Below are 20,729 nucleotides of genomic sequence, written 5' to 3' on the forward strand. Positions count from 1 at the left end.
GGGAGGAGGCAATTCCACCTTGGGTCTCTAACTGTTCCTTGTCCCCAGCTCCCAAGAGGCGTGTCTGGAATGTTGGAGGGAACTGAGCCAGAGGGAGTGTCCCTTTCCTAGGCCCTGAGGGGAGAAAGGGTAAACCTTAGGAGTGGAATGTGGCTGCCCAGTTTCATTCCAGCCACACCAGTCCCACCTTTGGTGCCCCCACCCTGCTTTCTTCCCCTGTGTGTCCCATGTCATCTGTCATCCCTTTATTTCAAATTCTGCTGTTGACCCTGACCAGTCTGGCGGGAGGCCTTCTGGTGCCATGATTAATGGGAAGTTGAACCTGGATTCCAGACCCAGTTTGGCCTCTCTGTAGCTGTGTGACCTGGGAGTGCTCATATTTTTTCCCTGAAACTCAGTTTCCTTATCTGTGACTTGGGGGTTAACAAGGAGGAAGTAATGAACAAAAATTCATGAAAAGGACCTAACACAGCGACCAATGGATGGTAAATACACAAAAATGTCACCTCAGGCTTTTTCCTACAGAAGCAGAGATGGAGTGGGGAAGCAGAAGTGGGGGAATGTGTGGAGGAGGGATGCTAAAGGCTGTTTTTTAAAGATCATTGAATTCAACATCCTGTTCCGCCTCAGATTCCTTCCACAGTTCTGAATTTCCTGAGAGAGGGGAGGGAGGAAGAGTGGGGTGATACCTTGCTTTGCTTTAATTCTAGAAGGCTCTTGGGAAGAAGAGGGAATTAGAGGTGCCACACATGGGTATACAGGGCAAGAGGGTATGTTGAATGGAGGGTCAGATCTCATGAGAAAGGGCAAAGCCTGGCCAGGATCAAGAGCAATGAGTGGGGACTGGAGCCATGCAACTATCATGTAACCTCTCCAGGGACAGGAGGGAAGCGCCCTGCTTCTCTACCTGGCCTCTAAGTGATTCCTTCCTTTGACAGTTCTGGCTGTTAGTTCTTGAAAGAAAACATCACCTCCTACAGGAATGTGGGAATGTATCAGTTCCATTCAATGTAATCCGTTTTCTATGGTCGTCATAGAGAATTACCCCTTGGAAGCATTGCCACATCCCATGGCTCACCAAAGTCTCCATCACTGTCTTTTCTGTACCAAGCTCTCTCCACAGTCCACTTGGGAAGCATCTGAGCTTTCTTAAAGTTCTGACTTGCTCCAATTGAAATCAGCCTCCCTGAAACTTGAGCTTGATTGGTCTTTCCTTGCACATCTGCCTCTGTGACTGTCCCTGTGCACATATGCAATGTCCATTTATCAGTGATTCTGAGTGGGCCTGCTTTTCAATATGTTGAGTTACATTCTCACGGGTCTGAGCTTCTGGCTGAGTGTCTCTGGCTCTGTCTGCCACTGCCTGACTCTCTGTGTACCTCTAAGTGAATATCCTGTGCCCTTGGAGTACGTCTCTCTGTGTACTCAGTGCACATTTCAACTTCTACCTATGATTGACTTTCCTGCCAGCCCAGTCCCGCTCACTCGTCTTACCCCAGGGCATTTCTCCTCTTTAATTCCTGGTAATAATGAGCTTTCCTTGCTAACTCTTTCTCCTCGATTTTGTTTTTCTGAAAATCTGGGTGCGGCACCCCTTGGCTTGTAGAAACATGGGTGGGGTAGAGTTGGGTGGGGTGGGAAGGGGAGAAAAGGGACTACTCCTCCCAGTACAGAGACCCCAGAGGCCACAGACGGCTCAGATTCCCCAAGGATGGGTCTATGGAGGTATTGTCCTAAGTAGAGCCTGCACTTCCTTGTGGGGAGGTAGGAACTGGTGCTCCCTGGGGTGGGGCCCCTGAGATGAGGGCCTGGGGAATGCTGGTAGTGTGAAGGAAGGAGACTTAGAGACAGAGAGCTCTTAGAGAGACTGAAAGGACTTGCCAATAGAATACCTGAGTCCTAAGGGGCAGAAAGGAGTGGGTATATCTGCCAAATAGCTGGGAATGGCCTTTTTAGGAATTGAGAGAGAGTCTCCATGCCTGGGGCTTTGGCTTTTGGTGACGTGTTTATTTGAGGTAAGAGAGGGGGTGGCAGCAGGAGCAAAGAGGCTATGTGACCTGGGCACCTTGGTATGGCAGGTGCCAAGAAGGACCACCTCCTTTTTGTGTGTATAAAGAAGAAACTGAAGCCTAGGGTCTCACTAAGGGTCACAGAACAGTGCAATGCAGAAGAGCCCAGACTAGAGTCCAGTCTTTTCACCCTTATCACTGCCACCCCTCAGCACTTGGTGACATCTCAGGGAACAGGGCTCTGAATCCAGAATGCCAGTGTCCAAACCATGAGGCCTGGGACAGGTGAGAGTCTCCATTCGCCCAGATTCAGTCTCTTCCCTACTCTGTCCAGCACATCTCCATGGGTCACCTCACCTGGGCTTTTTTGCCTCTAGCTTCCACCTGGCTTTGTTGAGTAGCTAGAAAATCAGAGAGCCAGGAGGGTGGGGGAAGAAAGATCTGGATATTCATGCCTTTTCCAGAGCTCCAGCTTCTACTACATCCCAGAAGGCAATGGCTGCCTGTTCTTGTAACAGTGATCCACTTTATGCTTTGAATATAACCCTTGCTGCTCTGCCACTTATTTTTAAAATAGACTTGTTTCTTTCTCTTCCTTTCTCCCTGCTCCTTCCTAATCTCTCCCTCTCCCTAATCTCAGGGGAAAGAGGATTACCTTTCTTCCCCATCCTAGGCAGAGTTATCTGTCCCTGAGTACACACCCATCATAGGAATGAAGTAATCCAGACTTTGGGGATGGTATTAGAGGATCTCAGAAATCACTATCTCCCAGATTAACAAGTGAGTTACAACGCCAAGAGAGAACACGTGGAATGTAGCCTTTGACTCACCTCTTTAAAAGCCCCCTGTTCCTGCTAATAGGCAGAATTGCAGCTTTCTGGAAAGGAGTCCCTTGTGTTTCTTCTTTGCCAGCAAAGCAATAAATCTTCTTTTTCCTTTTTCTCAACTGTGTCCTCGATATTGGATTGGCATCGAGGACAAGGACGGAGCTTTCAGCAACATTCTTAGTGCTCAGCGAGGCAATCTGAGGGTGCAGCCTGTTTCTGCTGGACCCTTAGCTTCACCTCTCTGTCTTTGGTTTCTTCATCTGTAAAATAGTACCTACCTGATTCGATTGCATAAGGTGAGGATTAAATGAATTAACGTGTATCAGCACAGTGCCAGGTGAAGGAGTAGGTACTAGAGAAGAAGAGGTGAAGATGACAAAGATGGTGAGGGTGATAGCAATGCCTTCTTGTAAACTCCCTGTGTACTGTGAAGAAGAGAGAGCTTGCAGCCAGCCTTGGAAGCGGGACACCTGACACCCCCAGGCCGACTCCTTCCACTCCAGGAGTTTGGAACTTCCATGGGACATAAGGCACCTGGGAGTCTAGCCTGAATTCCTCAAAGTAAGTGAGGTCAGCTTTCTTTGGAAAGGTTGGGGTATGGAAAGTTGGAAGCTGGAGGCCTTTCTCACTCTGAGCCTCCTTCAGAAAACTCAGAATGCTGAGAAAGGAACAGCTGGGTATCCCATCATCTTGTGGGGCTCAGGGGAGCTGATGGGGGTTGAGGGTAGTAACAGTGATAAATCATGGGTTTAGAGGGTAGTATGAATAGGGTTAGAGAGGGAGTCAGTTCTAGGAAGTTTGAGGGCAAAAGCAAAAATCCCAATCTGGGCATTGAACCCAGGACCTTGCACTTGAGCCACAGCCCATGAAAACCAGATGATCCCTCGGTCAGACAGGAGAACTGTGCTTTTATTTATTTATTTAGAGACTGGGTCTCACTAAATAGCCTAGACTAGCCTCAAATTTACGATTATAAGCATTCGATACTGCATCCAGCTTAAACTGTATTTTAGACTCTTATTTCATAGCCTCCTGTCAGGAAGTTCTTCCTAAGGTTTCTCTGTCATACTGCTTGCTCCTCAATAATGAGGTCGAGGGCTGGGGATGTGGCTCAAGCGGTAGCACGCTCGCCTGGCATGCGTGCGGCCCGGGTTCGATCCTTAGCACCACATACAAACAAAGATGTTGTGTCCGCCGGAAAAAAACTAAAAAATAAATATTAAAAAATTTAAAAAAAAAAAAAAAGAATGAGGTCGAGAGGCTAGGTGTGGTAATGCATGTCTGTAATCCCAGAGGCTCAGTAAGCTGAGGCAGTGGATAAAAAGTTCAAGGCCAGCCTTGGCAACTAAGAAAGGCCCTAAGTAACTTAGCAAGATCTTGTCTCAAAAGTAAAAAATAAAAAGACTGGAGATGTGGCTCAGTAATTAAGTGCCCCTGGGTTCAATCTCTAGTGAAAAAAAAAAAAAAAAAAGGGCAGAAGCCAGGTGTGGCAGGATGCACCTATAGTCCCAGTGACTTGGGAGGCAGAGGCAGGAGGATTGCAACTTCAAGGCAGGCCTTGGCAATTTAGTGAGACCCTACCTCAAAATAAAAAATGCTAAGGATGTAGTTCAGTGGTTGAATACACAGTACTGACAAGAAGAGGAAGAAAAAAAAAAAAAAAACCCAAGGAGGCAGAAATCAGGACAATTACTGTGACTCTGGAGACTTTTCCCAGTTCTCATTCACATAGGTTTTGTTTTTTTGGTCCTAGGAATTGAACCCAGGGGCACTTTACCTCTGAGCCAGACCTCAGCCCTTTCTATTTTATTATTTTGAGACAGGGTCTCATTAAATTGCTTGGGGCCTCACTAAGTTGCTAAGGCTGGCTTTTTAAAAAAAATATACTTTTATTAGTTGTTGATGGATATTTATTTATTTATTTATATGTGGTGCTGAAAACTGAACCCAGTGCCTCACACATGCTAGGCAAGTGCTCTACTACTAAGCCCCAACCCCAGCCCCCTAAGGCTGACATTGAATTTGTTGGAGCTACTGGGATTATAGGCATGTGCCACCTCACCTGGCTCATCCACACAGTTTGGAGATCAGAAAAAATGTCTGTGCTGCCTCCTGTCCCTCCACACAGCCAAAGCACTGGGAGCCTAGGGAGCACTCATGTGGGAGTCTTATGGGACAGTGGAGTGGGGTTGTGAGGTTGTGAGTGGGTTGAAAATGGACTAATTTGACCTCCCTGTCCTGTTTCAATTACCCTCCACTGCTCTCTAGCCTCCATCTTGTTTTTCTTTTTTAGCAGTGTTGGGCAAGTATCCTACCTCTGAGCTACACCACCAGCCAGCACTCCACCTTTTATTTCTTTCTTTTTTTTTTTTTTTGGTACTGAGGATTGAATTTAGGAGGTGCTTTACCATTAAGCTATATGTCCAGTTCTTTTTATTTTTTGAGACAGGGTCTCACAAAGTTGCCCAGGCTGGCCTTGAACTTGGGATCCTTCTGCCTCAGCCACCTGAGTCACTGGGATTATACCCACTTCACCTTTGTTGAAAGCCGGCCGATGTGAAGGGCAGTGGACTCTCACTAGGCTTCCCTGTGTTGCTCAGATCCAAGGAGGTCTAGCTGGGGGAGGGGAGAGAGAACTCTGGGAGCCCTGATAATCATCTGGATACAGTCCATTGCTCATCTCCATGGAGACACCCCCCACCCCATAGCTGAGGAGGCACCTGGAATGTCTGCTACCACCCTCATCCTTCCTTCTCGGCTCAGGTCACTGCCAAGGCTGGGCTGGAAACTGGCTGAAGAAGGGAGGAAGTGGCTGGCCTGAAGGGGAGGTAGGCTGTAGGCCCCAGTCTGAGGAAGCACTTTCCTGCTAGAGGTAATCTTCAGCTGGGGAATCCCCAGCTTCATGTTGGGGGGAGTGAGGAGAAAGTGACTCCTGACCTATGGACAAAGTCATCCCTTTATTGGATTAAGTATTTACAGCTTGAACTACCTTCGGTCCTTGGAGGTATGTATATACTTGCATTCACAGGAGGGTGTGGCTGCTGTGACTGATGAAGGACTGGGGATATGTACATGTTCACACAAACACCTTTACACGACCACATTCTCACCCCACACTTAACTCATCTATATTCATATGTGTACACTCAGACCCTGATATCAACTGTTACTCATTCATATACTCAGATGCTCAAACGCACTTAGATACAATCATGCACATTCATGAACCTCCACATTCACAGGCTACACATCTACACTCCATATTCTTATAATCACACATACTCTTACAATTGGGTATGCATTAGAACATGTGCACACACTCAAGTGCACTCACACTTGAATATACACTTACCTACACTTCTATTTGCAGGGGGCCAGAAGCCATACATCTAAGCACTGAGTCTGACAGATTGGAGTGTTTTAGGGGTAAGTGTTGAGGCAAGGGGAAGGGGAGAGATTGTGGTACTAAAAACAAGTTGCAGGTCAAATGTGGGATTGGGAAATCTTTTGAGGTCACAACACAGAGTTTTAGAGCAAGGGGTCAGGAAGAAGGTTTGAAGACTGACTGAGTCCCAGTGCCTGAGCAGGGCACATAGTAACTGTCAGCAAATAGGTGCCAGTTAAGCGGACAGAATCTTCCAATATCTAGGCTGGGGCTGGGCTGTAGCCCAGTGGTAGAGCACTTGCCTAGCACATGTGAGGCACTGGGTTAGATTCTCAGTAACACACACACACACACACACACACTAAATAAATAAATAAATAAATAAGTAAAGGTATTGTGCCCACCTACAACTAAAAATAAATAAATGAAAATCTCCCAATATCCAACTGATAGATTTGTCTGTCTGTCTAAACACAGAAGTTTAGAATCCTAGGCAACCAGAGAGTCAGCTCATTTAACCTTCTGAAGTCACCACTCCACATCCTTCCTGCCATTCTACAGAATAGGATACTGAGTCTCAAATACAGGTGACTTGCATAAAGCTACTGGGTAAGGCAATCGTCAGTCCAAGCCTGGGTCCTCGGGAATGAACAGAAAGTGACTATTCTGGGCTGTCCCAGGGAGATTTGGGCCCTCACCAAGAAAGAAGATGTAGGTTCCTTTGAAATACACAGGATCAAGGAGACCTATAGAAGCTCTGGAGTAGGGCTCCTTGGAAGGTCTCCTGTGTAAAATAGTGCCTCCTGGCCTTTCTGCCCAAAGCCTTGGGTTTCTTTGTTTATTAGTTCAGCAGATACTATTGAACACTTTTTTTGGGTGCTCCACCACTGAGCCACATCCCCAGCCCTATTTTGTATCTTATGTAGAGACAGGGTCTTACTGAGTTGCTTAGCACCTTGCTTTTGCTTGCTTTTTTTTTTTTTTTTTGCTCTTGCTGGCTTTGAACTTGCCATTTTCCTGCCTCAGCCTCCCAAGCCATGAACACTTTTTTTTTTCAAATATGAAATTCCATACATTATTATTATTATTATTATATTATTATTATTATTATTATTTTGCATTACTGGGATCGAACCCAAGGCCTTGTGGATGTTAGGCAAGTGTTCTTCTATAAAGCACAATCCCAGCCCTTTAAAATTTAAAAAAAAAAAAACTTTAAAAAAATTGTTCTAATTATTGATACATGACAGCAGAATGCATTTCGATTCATTGTACAAAAAATTGTTTTTACATTTTGTGGTAGGTTCTTGCTAAATTGCCTAAGGAACTTTCAATCCTCCTGCATGGGCCTCCAGAGTAGATTGTATTATAGGCTTGCACTGCCACACCTGGGTAACTCAGTGATTTAAAAAAAAAATGTTTTTAAATGAAACTACATACTTTTTTAATATTTATTTTTTTAGTTTTAGATGGACACAATATCTTTATTCTTTTTTATTTTTATGTGGTGCTTAGGATTGAACCCAGTGCCTCACCTCATGCAAGCTAGGTGAGGACTCTACCACTGAGCCACAACCCCAGCCCAACTCAGTGATTTTAATAACTTTATCAAATGGTGCAACTGCCACCATAAATTATTTTAGAACATTTTTATGCATTTAAAAGTTTTATTTTCCAGGCTGAGGCAGGAGGATTGAAAGTTAGAGGCCCTAAGCAACTTAGTGAGACCCTATCTCAAAATAAAAAATAAAAAAGGGTTGGGGATGTGGCTCAGTGGTTAAATGCCCCTGGGTTCAATCCTATTACAAAAAAAAAAAAAAAAAAAAAAAAGTTTTATTTTTCTCATTAAAACTGTCAGTATAAAGAAAGTTATTTGGAATCACATTATACCTTTAATTTTTTTCATGGAGAATATTTCCTTTATTATGTAGTTCCAGGCCTTCTGGACATATTCTAAGTAATGTATTTGTTAACATGGTAGTTTCAGTTGGGCAAAACATGACGCCAATAAAATTGAATTTAATTTGTCACATATTTCCAGTGGTAACCAATGATCGGCTGCTTCAACATTGCAGATTTCAAGTCTTCATTTCTTCGCATCTATGAATACTTCAATCTCCAAGTGTGATTGTTTATATAACACATTAAAGGTAGTATTTATACTAAACTTTGGTGTTTTGCCATTTATCCACTCCCAGGTTTGTCAATCTTTGGCTTTGCTATTCATTCCAGGAAACAGTGTTTCATCTGTTGGACTCATTAGGTCAATATGATTATCAATCTGATGATAAATAGCATGCTCTGCAGCAATAGCATTGATCAGTACTTTGCAGGTAGAACAGGATATTTTACCAAAAGATTTTTCAATACAGAAGATATGCTAATAGTGTCATTGTTCTTGATCCCTTGGTAAGGGCTCTTTAGTAAAGAAGACAAAGAGATTCCATCAGTACTACATAATAAGGTGTAAATGGTGAAAAGCCTTAGTTTGATCGAACTTTGATCCTGGAATTTTAAATTGTCCACCAAGTAAAAGGACGAATCTTTTGGTAGCCTGCACATCCAGCTGGGGTTGGACAGCATTCAGTGATCTCACAACTAATTTCAGATTTTCCATTCTATAATATTTGTTTTTGGTTGTAAGGAAAGTCAAATTGATATTACCCATATGGTAGTAAACTATTCCTCCTCCATTTCCTTTCCAGGCCAGTTTTATACCTTCTCCCTCATCAGATTTAGGTTATATTCTTTTTCTTTTTTTCCTGTTTTTTTTAAAGAGAGAGAGAGAGAGAGAGAGAGAGAGAGAGAGAGAGAGAGAGAGAATTTTTTAAATATTTATTTTTTAGTTTTCGGCGGACACAACATCTTTGTATGCGGTGCTGAGGATCTAAGAACCCGGGCCACAAGCATGCCAGGTGAGCGCGCTACTGCTTGAGCCACATCCCCAGCCCCTAGGTTACATTCTTGCCAAGGATTCTGATGCTTACCAATTGCAACAGAGGGAAAACTCTTCCAGAAGAAAAGAATTGGCTTGTCTTCTAGATTTGCATGGTCGCGGATCCAATCTTCAACAGCCAAATTTTGATATACATAATTGGAAATTGACTGTAAAATGAGCCCACTTTCTGTTGTGTTTTTAAAGCCAGCTGCCTGGGACCTTGTGGTTACAAAGTAACTGGAAACAATTCTTCACTGAAAATGGGATCAACATGCTAGAATCTCATTATGGTGGTGTGTACATTTTACTCCTCTTTTTGGCTCTCTGTGGTTGTGTACACAGCTGGCATCTGCCATGTTTTAAGTTATCCCACTGCCTTTAGTTTAGGATCAACCATTCCTAACAGCAATCAGGTTATCCCAAGAGCTGAGAGTAAACTGCAGACCCATCAGCACTAGCCCCTGAAGGCCTGAGGTAGCTCACATGAAGAGCCAGACTCAGAGTTCCTATTCCTTGCCCTCAGCCAAATGGTCCCCAAGGACCCAGCAGAACTTACTGCTGCCCGCTGCAAGAAAGTCTTAGATATTTAGAATATTTTCATTACTTCAGTAAGACCCCTCATGCCCATTTACGGTTAATCTCCATTTCCACCCACTGCTCACATCAAGCACTAATCTACTCTCTGTCTCTATCTATAATTGCTTTTTCTGAACATTTCCTTTAAACAGTGTCATATAATAGCCTGACTTCTCTTACCTATAATAGTGTTTTTGAAGTTTATTCCTGATGTAGCATGTGTCACTCAGTAGTTTGTTTCTTATTATTACTATTCCATGGTAAAAGCATACCACATTTTGTCTATCCATTCATTAGTTGATGTATATTTAGCATGTTTCCAGGTTTTTTCCTAAATATTTTACCTTTCAATTTGTTTATCTCCACTAGAATGGCAATTCCATAAGGCTGGAATTTTTGCTGAATTTGTTCATCTATGTTTTCTCAGCTTAACCAACCTTCCTTCCTTCCTTCCTTCCTTCCTTCCTTCCTTCCTTCCTTCCTTCCTTCCTTCCTGTGTATGTGGTTCTAGGGATTGAACCCAGGGCCTCATGCATGCTAAACAAGCACTGCATCACTGAACTACACCCCCCTGAACAAAATGTATACCGAAATGCAAACTGAAGACTGTTAGGAAAGGGAAAACTGGAGGCCACCACATGATTCCTGCCATTATGGAACTTAATGTCTAATTAGTGGAGGAGACTGCAAATACAAACAAGTAAAGGAAACTGGGCATCAGGATGTTTTTCCAGAACAAACTTACACAGGACTGTTAATTTACAGGACCCAGTGCAAAATGAAAATACAAGTCTCCTTATTCAAGAAGTGTTTAGGGCTGAGCTGTGACTCAGTGGCAGAGCACTTGTCTAGCACATGTGAGGCACTGAGTTTAATCCTCAGCACCGCATACAAAAATAAGCAAATAAAATAAGGCATGCTGTCCATCTACAACTACAAAAATAAATTTTAAAAAGAAGTGTTTAGAATTCAAGACAACAACAGAGTTCAATCAAGTTTGGGGTCTTTCTAAGACTCAGGTCACCTGCCCATGAAGCTGGCCCTGCAGTTCTCTATTGAGACCCAGAGGATGATAATTATCCTGCAGGGTGCTCCAGATAGAGGTAAAAGATTTTTGTGCAAAATCCTGGAGGCAGGAGGTCAGTGTGTGTCCTAGAAAGGTTGGAAGGGGTTGAGTGTTGGAGCTTAGAATGCCAGATGAGACTGGAAAGGTGGGTGAGTCCAGGGCAGAAAGGATGCAAGTGAGGGAGGGTCTAGGAAACCAAGGCTTCCTAGTGCTCTTGCTTAGTGGACTCTGTGGGCCCAACCATTGCCAAACTAAGGAGGCAGGAAGGGGCCAGCTGGGGGCCAGATCTTAGCTTGGACAGAGACCAGATGAGTACAGTGTGGTGAGGGGCCTGAGTGTCAGTAGCTCCAGGTTGCTCAGAGACCCAGAGCAAGTTCCAACACCACTCTTTGCCTCAGTTTTCCCAACAGGACCACAAGGGTGTTGCATGAGATGATTTGAATCACAACTTCCTCTCCAACCCTAGCATTATCTGATTCTTTTCTGGGATCCTAACATTCGTAGATTCAGGTGAAAGAGGGAAAGGATGCATTGAGATAGCCCCCCTTGAAGAGTGAGCAAAGGGACAGAGATACAGCTGGGGCAGGGAGTTCCTGAAGGTCCCTGGCCCAGGAAACCGGAAGGCAACAGCAATGGGAAGAGACTTGCCTGTGAGTACTTGGAATGCCAAATGCAAGAATTAGATTTAAGTGAAAGGTTAGGAAAATATGTCAAAAATGGTAATTAATGTTGATCGAGAGAGACTGGTTGGGAACAGAACCAGAGGGAAGTGGGAAGCCTGCCAAGAGACAGTAAGAATTTTGTCCCAAGTTGATCCTAAATTGCCAGATTCAAAGGGGAAACACTAAGGCCCTGACATTTCTGCCACCACTTCAGCCTAGACCCTAGGATCCCTGAAACATAAAATGGAACTTTCTCCTTTTCTCGGCATTCCATTAAAAAAGAAAAGAAAATGCTTTGTGAGTGCTACAACATGAATGAACTTTGAATACTTAATAAATAAGTGAAATCAGTCAGTCACAAAAGGACACATGGTATATGAAATGCCCAGAATAGGCACACCTACCGTGACAGAAAGTAGATTAGTGGTTTTCAGGGCTGTGGGAAGGGAAGGATGTGGAATGACTACTAATGAATATGGGGTTTCTTTTGGGGGTGATTAAATGCTCTAGAATTAGATGGTGATGATTGCATAAATTTGTGAAAATACTGAAAACCCACTGAACTGTGCAATTTAGAAAGGTAAATCTTACAGTATATAAAGTATATCTCAATAAAACTTTATTAAAAGAAAGAAAAAGGAAAGAAGGAAGGAAGAGTGGAGGGAAATCTTTCCTTTATAGAATCTTTTTTTTTTTTTTTTTTTTTTAGGTACTGGGAATTGAACTCAGGGGCACTCAACATGGCGCCACATCCCCAGCCGTATTTTGTATTTTATTTAGAGACAGGGTCTGGCTTTGAACTTGTGATCCTCCTGCCTCAGCCTCCTGAGCAGCTGGGATTACAGGCATGTGCCACCGCACCTGGCTGGGAAGTCCTTCCTTTATAGAAAATCTATGTTAGTAACATATACTGTATGGAAGATCTGGGGACATGGAGGTAGTTTACTGGGTGCAAACCCAAAACATCCTATTGGGATATTAGACATTCTTGTTCTTTACAATCATTTTATTTTTTGGAACTGGGATCGAACCCAGGGTGCTTTACCACTGAGCTACATATCTCCAGACCTTTTTATTTTCTACTTAGAAACAGGATCTCACTAAGTTACTGAGGGCCTTGTTAAATTTCTGAGATTGGTCTCAAACTTGTGTTCCTCCTGCCTCAGTCTCCCCACTTGTTGAAATTACAGGTATGTACCATCATGCCTGGCCTTCGAAATTATTTTAATTTCTCCACCAATGGAAACTTCTTGCTGGTACCTGCACCCCATTTGACACCCTATTCTCTAGCCAAATTGCTGGTTGTACCTTCCCATTGTCCCTTCCTTCCTTTCTCCCTACTGACTGCTTAATATAGCATAAACTTTCTTGTACAGTGTTTAGTTGAGCAAAAGGATCACTGGCATAGAGACTCTGAGATTTCCTTTAATGGGAATCATTCTATTCAGGGTTTAAAAAGTCCTCCTTGGTTATAAGTCAGTATTCTCTCCCAATGGAGAATGCCATTTTCAAGTCTACTTCCCAGACAGCGCTCCATGGAAACAGAAATAGGTCTGGCTGTAAAAGCTAGTCCCTAGTATGTTATAAGGAGCTCAACAATATTGGTGAGAAGAATGGATGGGATTATTCAGACTATGTCCCTAATGCCTACCTTTGTCTCCTACCTTCTGGTAGGGGCTCAATAAATTCCTTTTGAGTGAATATATCATTTATTGATATCATTTCTTACTCTTACCAAGGAATGGTTATGAGGAAGCTTAAGAAGACTCCCCACAAAATGGGCTGGGGTTGTAACTCAGTGGTAGAATGCTTGCCTAGCATGTACCAGGCCTTGGGGTCGACCCCCAGCACTGCTTAAAAATAAAAAGACCCAGAAACTTCTTTCTTTGGTACTGGTGCTTAACCACTAAGCCATATTCCCAGCCCTTTTTATTTTGAGACAGAGTCTCGCTAAGTCACTTAGGGCCTTGCTAATTTGCTGAAACTGTTCTCAAACTTGCAATCCTCCTGCCTCAGCCTCCCAAATTACTGGGATTACAAGTGTGTGCTACCACGCCTGACTGAAGACTCAGAAACTTCTAATGGGGTCAGCTGTAAAAGAAGTCTGGTAAAACAGGCAAGGCCCTGATTAGAAGGGTTGTCACAGACATTGTATTCTCCAAGGAGAGGGAGGCTAAGGGACCTTGGAAGATCCAGGATTGGGGTGGATGTGGACCCAGGATGGAGAAGACAGAGATGACACTGAGGTTCCATGCCTGGATCCTTTGATGGGCCTGGGCACAGCTGAGGTGGGCACCCAGCCAGCACCCCTGGCTGTGGCTGCACCTAGAGATCTTATCGGGGACATGGGTAATACCTGATCTGAGTCATGGGACCTGCGGCCTAGGAAACAGTTCCAATGTTGAAACAGGCCCAGAGGAGTGGGTGGGTAGGTATCTCTAATTTGCCACCAGCTCAGACATCATCGCCACCCACATTTCCTGTCATCCTAGGTCAACTTCATGGTCGTCACTCATCTCTGACCTGTCACTTACTTGTCACCCTCATCATCATCCCTGCATCACAATCTCTGCCCCTTGCACACTCATGCTGTCGCACGACCCAGTTCCCATCCCCAGTTATCTTCTCCAGCATTGCCAACATCCCTACCCTAGCCCCAAGCCCAGGGATGTTGCTATCTGAACCAATCCTGTCATCTTCATCAACTGCCTCCACCCTAGCCATCACTTGCTAGTTCCATTTCAATCCTTTGTGTCACCTGAGGTGCCCTCACCTGTCCCTGTCACCTTAGTCATCTTTGCTGCCACCGAATTAACCTTATGGTACATTTCCCAACATGGTTTCTCAGCTTTTACCACCATCCAGTCCCCACCACTGCTGTGTATTATGGTCTGGTATCACCTTGCACAACCCCCTCTGTTCACCTTTATTGCCCCCATCCGTGCCTCCTCCTTGTCACCATCACCAACATCCTCCTTGTCTCCAGCTCTTCGCCAAGATCCCTGAATAGGATATGTCCAATATGTGTCACGTTTGAGCCATTGCCCCTACCTTTTGACTTCTGGCCTCTGTTGAGCTTCCCGACCTGGGTTTGCTGTGCTCCTTATCTTTGTTCTCTGCCCCGGCCAGGTGTGCTTCATTTCAATCCTAAGTTGGCAGGGCTCTGGGGCCAGGCCCTTATTCCCAGGGTGTGAAAGAATACTGGATACAGGTCGGTAAGCCCTGGATCTTCTCTCACTGCACCTATGACATCTGGCAATTGCTTCTGTCCTGTCTGACCATAAAATCCCTATTTATTACGTTGACTATTATTTCCCTTTTTAGAATTCCCCAATGACCCCTCCGACTACTACTCATCTGTCTATGATAGCTCCCAGGACCTTGACACATAACATTTAATGATAACCCCTTATTTGGGTAGTTACATTTAAGGCTCTCTTGCTCACCAGACAAGGCACTCTGGGAAGGCAGTGAATTTATCTATCTTGGTCACTTCCAGGTCTCCAGAGCTTCTTGTAGTGCCTGGCTCCTGGTAGGGGACCAATAAATTCCTTTTGAGTGAATAGATATCATTTATTGAGCCCTTAACATGTGCTGGGCACTGTGTTGAGTACTTCACACCTATTATCTTGTCTTTTATTTTAGAGTCTCTTTCTATTTTATTTATTTTTTTGAGCCATTTTAAGGGCTTTTTAGCCCATTTGGCACAAACACTCCTGACAAAGTTCAAGCAGAGAAGCACATTTCCAGTTACTCATCAGAAAGAGAACGCTTAGAGAAAGCCAGTTACTCATAGAACAAGGAAAGCACTTTTATAATTAGAACAAAGAGAATCTCAGTTTGTAATATCACTTCTTGATTTCACATTTCTGTTTTCCAAAGGAGGTTGTAGAAGCTTGGAGCTAAGAAGATGGGGTGAAGGGATATTTGAAGAAGACCCCTTCTGATCTCTGAAAAGCAAAAAGAAGATCTTTCATACCATAAAACTAATGGGTTCAAGAGGCAAATATATAAAGAATTAAAATCAACTTACAGGGCTGGGGTTGTGGCTCAGCGGTAGAGCTCTCACCTAGCATGTGTGAGGCCCTGGGTTCGATCCTCAGCACCACATGAAATAAAGATATTGTGTCCATCTACAACTAAAAAATAAATATATATAAAAAAATAAATAAAATCAACTTACGTATATCTCATATCATTTATTCCATTTATTTCATTTCTTAGCATTTATCCCTGGGAAAATAATTGGAGATATAGAAAAAGCCTTTGTCCCCAGATATTCATTGAAATATTTAGGGGCTGGGGATGTGGCTCAAGCGGTAGCGTGCTCGCCTGGCATGCGTGCGGCCCTGGTTCGATCCTTGGCACCACATACAAACAAAGATGTTGTGTCTGCCGAAAACTAAAAAATAAATATTAAAATTCTCTCTTTCTCTCTCTCTCTTTAAAAAAAAAGAAAGAAATATTTAAACATTAAATATAAATGTATGAATTAAAAAATGAAAATAAAGGGCTGCGGTTGTGGTCAGTGAGCACTTGCCTAGCACATGTGAGGCACTAGGTTCGATCTTCGGCACCACATAAAAATAGATAAATAAAATAAAGGTATAAAAATACAATAACAAAAAAATGAGAATAAAATTGAAAAGTTGAGAATAAGCCAGGCACAATCGTGCACGCCTGTAATCCTAGTGACTTAGAATGCTAACGCAGGATGATCATAAGATCTGCCTGGGCAAATTAGTGAGATCAAGATAAAAAAAATCTCAAGATAAAAAATAAAAGAGCTGGGGATGTGGTTCAGTGGTAGAGCATTCCTGGGTTCAGTCCCTAGTACTTAAAAAAAAAAAAAGTTGAAAACAAACTAAAAATAAATACCCGGTGATAGAGGAGAGATTAAATGAAGTATGGTTTGTCTGTTAGTTACTAAAATCATGGTTTTAAGAGTTGAGAATTATTCTAGAACCATGACATTAATGAGAAATGCATTACAGAATCAGGCTTATACAGAATTATTTTCAATTATATCAAAAGTGTTTTAAAAGATTCATAGGTGAAAGGAAGCAAAAGCAAATGTATTTAAATGAATCTTTTTAAAATTTTTAGTTGTTTTTGTGAATGTATCTTTATTTATTTATTTATATGGTGCTGAGAATTGAACCCAGTGCCTCACATATGCTAGGCAAGTGCTCTACTACTGAGCCACAACCCCAGCCCTTAAATGAATCTTATAAAAAAAGAAAAGGAGTAAAAGCACTTAATAGACATTATGTTGCTTCTGAATTGTGAGAAATTTATTTTTATTTCTTGTAGTTTTCATATTTTCTTTTATGGGCATTATTACCTTTATAATAAAAGCTATGCATTTAAAAGAAACACAAAAATAATGTTTTATGTGAAAGTATCAGTGTTTTATAAACCCATATTACTTTTTTGATTTACTAGACTGTAAATTCTATGACAACAGGATATTTTTCTTTTTTCTGGCACTGGACCTGATTGATATTTGGGAGCAGGAGTGGGGGGTGGGAGGGCAGGGTCTGAATTCAGAGACACTTTACCACTGAGCAACATTCCAACCCTTTTTTGCAAGGTGGGGGGATAGTACCAGGGATTGTACTCAGGGGCGCTCGACCACTGAGCCACATACCCAGCCTATTTTGTATTTTATTTTACTGAGTTGCTTAGTGCCTGGCTTTCAACTTGCAATCCTCCTGCCTCAGCCTCTTGAGCCTCTGGGATTACAGATGTGCACAACCGCACCCAGCCATTACTACCCTTTTTATTTTTCTTTTTTTGAGACAGGGTTTCACTAAATTGCTGAGGCTGGCCTCAAGCTCGAGATCCTCCTTCCTCAACCCCCTGAGTCACTGGGATTACAGGGTGTGCCTCTGCGCCTGGCTTTCACCTGGTAAATGCCAAATGAAAGTGTGGTGGGTAACATGCAATAGAAATCATTAAACGTGCCTTTTTCTGCATCTTTCACCTGTTTTCACCTTAATTCTCCAGAGTAAACCCACCCTACATGGAAATAATAAGTTGCAGTGGCGCATGTCTGTAATCCCAGTGGATCAGGAGGCTGAGGTAGAAGGATCATGAGTTCAAAGCCAGCCTCAGCAAGTGCCCTTAGATTCAATCCCCAGTACCCTCCCCCCTCGCAAAAAAAAGAGAGAATATTTTTGGGGTTGCCTTGATCTACAAAACCAACACACACATACATGATGGTACATTTAAGGAGCACAGTGGATTTGAGAGAATCATATCTGAGATATGAAACGATACTGGATTATTCAGTAAGCCTGCTATTCCTTCTTTGCTCCTGTCTCAGAGAGGGGAACCACCCCAGCCAGAAGCTGGGGAGTTACCCCAGCTTCTCACTTCTGCACTCTCACAGTCAATCATTCACCATGTTCCAGCCCCACCTCTTTTTCCATCTCCAAAGTGACTAGTTTTCTAGTCATCACCATCTCTCACTTTCACTATTGCAGCTACCTCCTGGCCAGCTTCTCTGTTCCACTCTGCTCACCCTAAGTCTGTGCCTTCTGAGCTATAGCCATGCTTTAGAGGTCTTGAAGACAATAACCTCCTGCTGCCACTCTCCCTTTACACACTTTCTATGGCTCCCATCACTCTCAGGAGCAAATAGAAGACAGTCATGATTCAGCCCAGGCTGACCTCTCCTGTATCATGGTGCTCCCACCCTGCTCCAGCCACACAGAATTTCACTATTGGAATTTCCTAGGCTCCCTCTGGGCCTCTGCATGAGTTGTTTTTTTTTTTTTTTTTTGGGCGGGGGGGAGAGGATGGGGTGGAGGGAACCACCCTTTCTCTCCCCTACTCCTTTGCCTGGTTGACTTCTCACTGCCACAAAGTGGATGTCCCTTCTTCTAGGAAGTCTTCCCTGATGTCCCCCACTCCCTTGGTTCAGTGGACTCTTCTCATCTCCCATCATTTTTATTATCTCTAATTCCTGCATTGTAACCCTTGTTTACTCACCAGCTTTCTTACATGCCCTGCAAGTCCTTCAGGACTCAGATGGGACCTGCTCTCCAATGCACATAGCACCTGTGAGGGCTTCCACAGCTGCTGAATGATTAAGTAATGAATACATAATACTTCTCAGGGATGTAGCTCAGTGGTAGAGTATTTACCTGGCATACAGAAAACTCTGGGTCTAATCCTTAGCACTAGAAAGGAAAAAAATATTAAAAAGGTTAATTCTTAAGGGCTGGGTTGTAGCTCAGTGGTTGAGTACTTGCCTCGCATGCATGAGATACTGGGTTTGATCCTCAGTGTCACATAAAAAATTAACAGAATAAAACAAAGATATTGTGTCCATCTCCAACTTAAAAAATGTTTTTTAAAAAAGGTAAATACTTAAGATTCTCAGAAGTGGATATTCAGAAAAAAAAATCCAAAAGAACCCATAAAATTCTCCAAAGATAAAATTGTGTTATGATTTGATAAGTGGAATGTGGTGGTAAATATGTAGTTAGGGATGATGGGTTATGGGGTGGGACAGTGGGAGTGGTTCAAACCATCTGTGTGTTTGATCACGGACAGTGTTTAGAATTGCTGCTTCCACTAAATAGGAGCAGATTGACTTTTAGATTTTTTTCCTATTTTTTTTTTTAATAGTGCTGGGTGGGGATTGAACCTAGGGCCTTCCTCATTATTCAGTTTTATTGTTTTTGAGTTCTCATCTGACAATACATCTCCTGTTGTGGGACACTTGAGAGGACCTGTCCCCTCTTTTTAGTATGCCAGCAGTAAGCAGCCCTGATGACTGGGTGAGTTGATCTATCTTTATCCCCTCAGCACTGAGCTGGGATCCAGCCATCCAAAACTCTATAGGGTGTCCTCTCCCAGAGCTGGGGCCACTCCCTCTGGCTCCTCTAGCACCCCATTTCCCTCAGGAGAACCCTTTGAGTCTCCTTGCTAGAGGCTATCTGGGGGAAAGAGGCCCTCCTCTGTAGGAAATAGAACGTCTGCATAGGAGCTGGCCTGGGATCCAGTCCTGTCCTTGCTACTAACCCACCCCAAAGTCTAGGCTGGCATTCAGGACTTTACTTCTGCGCCACATAAATTTGGGGTGTTTTGGAAACTGGTCCTCAGAGTCTTCATGAAGGTCTCTTTCAGAAAAAGTTTCATGAAAACTTCTCAAGCCAGGGAAGGTATATCGCCATGGAGATGAAAGGGAATTGTCCCCTCAGGCCCCTCTTCCTGCTTTTCCCTCTGACCTGTGTGAGACATTCTACCGCAGGGACTGGCTAGGTTGGGTGTGTCAGGCAGCAGGACAGAAGGCGAGTCTGGACAGGTGGACAGTGGAGCCTAAGCCCCAGGGTGGGGTGTACATGTGTGTGTCGTGGAGACGGAGGAGGTAGGGGTGGATCCCTGGCAAAGGTCAAGGATGGGAGAGGTGGCTCCAGCAGGCCGGCTGCCTTTACTTGGTGACCGCCCCCAGGAACTACAGAAACAGATGCTGGGCTGGGCTAAGTCATGGCTCTGCCATGGGGCTGGGGAGGACCTGGAGGGTGGAGAACAGTCCCTTGGTGAAGTCACTTCTAGGATGGGAGCCAAGATCCCTTTCTGGGAAGGAAGAGGTGTCATGTAAGAGGAGAGATTCACGTTGGTCCACAGGAGGAGCAGGTGATGGTAGAGCAGGGAGAATGAGGTGCCATGTTGTTTGGGCTGTTTCAGAGAAGGGAAGGGAAGAGCCATGTCACCAGCTCTTCCAGGGGAGGAGGGCTGTCTTATTTGAAGGCAGGGGAGATGGACAGGCTATCCTGGGGAACGAGGGAGCCAATAACCCTCTGTCAGGGTTTGGAAGTTCACAGTTGAAGAGGAGACCCTGGGAAATTGAGGCTTGGGTCAGGCCAGCTCTGGGGCTCAGTTGTTCCTCTGTGAAATGGGGAGAATTTTCTTGGTCCCTGATTACCAAAGGGCTCCTAAAGACAAAGTGTCCCCTGGCATGGTCACCAAAGATTGAGGAGTCTTCCTTACATGCTACTTTTTTTTTTTTTTTAGTAATGTGTAACACTGAATTACAAGTAACTTTTATTTATGTATTTATTTTTATGTGGTGCTAAGGATCAAACCCACTGCTTCACATGTGCTAGGCAAGCACTCTACCACTGAGCCACAACCCCAGCCCCCTTACATGCTGCTTTTGAAGATCTGGGGAGTGAGAAGAAAATACAACTGCATCGTGGGCTTAGTGGAGTAGGGACAGGGACATCTGGACCTGATGAAGACAGAGTGATGCT

The 20,729-nt window shown here is 43.8% G+C and overlaps 1 long non-coding RNA gene and 1 pseudogene across 2 annotated transcripts in view; both read right to left on the reverse strand.

Moving 5' to 3' along the window:
- Positions 1-8,100: 8,100 nt before the first annotated feature.
- Positions 8,101-8,958, reverse strand: LOC124101294 (lipoyltransferase 1, mitochondrial-like; annotated as a pseudogene).
- Positions 8,959-15,258: 6,300 nt separating this feature from the next.
- The window catches only part of LOC124101280 (uncharacterized), a 28,357-nt gene continuing 22,886 nt past the window's right edge, over positions 15,259-20,729 (reverse strand). For both annotated transcript variants that reach the window (XR_009226444.1, XR_006854578.2), the window contains exons 2-3: positions 15,497-15,602; positions 15,259-15,413 (exon numbers count right to left, since the gene is read on the reverse strand). This is a non-coding gene — a long non-coding RNA (uncharacterized LOC124101280). The remainder of the gene's footprint in view (positions 15,414-15,496; positions 15,603-20,729) is intronic.

This window comes from Marmota monax, unplaced genomic scaffold (assembly GCF_021218885.2).
Source record: "Marmota monax isolate L192 unplaced genomic scaffold, Marmota_monax_Labrador192_F-V1.1 WCK01_AAM20220418_F8-fsc00069, whole genome shotgun sequence".
NCBI lineage: Eukaryota > Metazoa > Chordata > Mammalia > Rodentia > Sciuridae > Marmota > Marmota monax.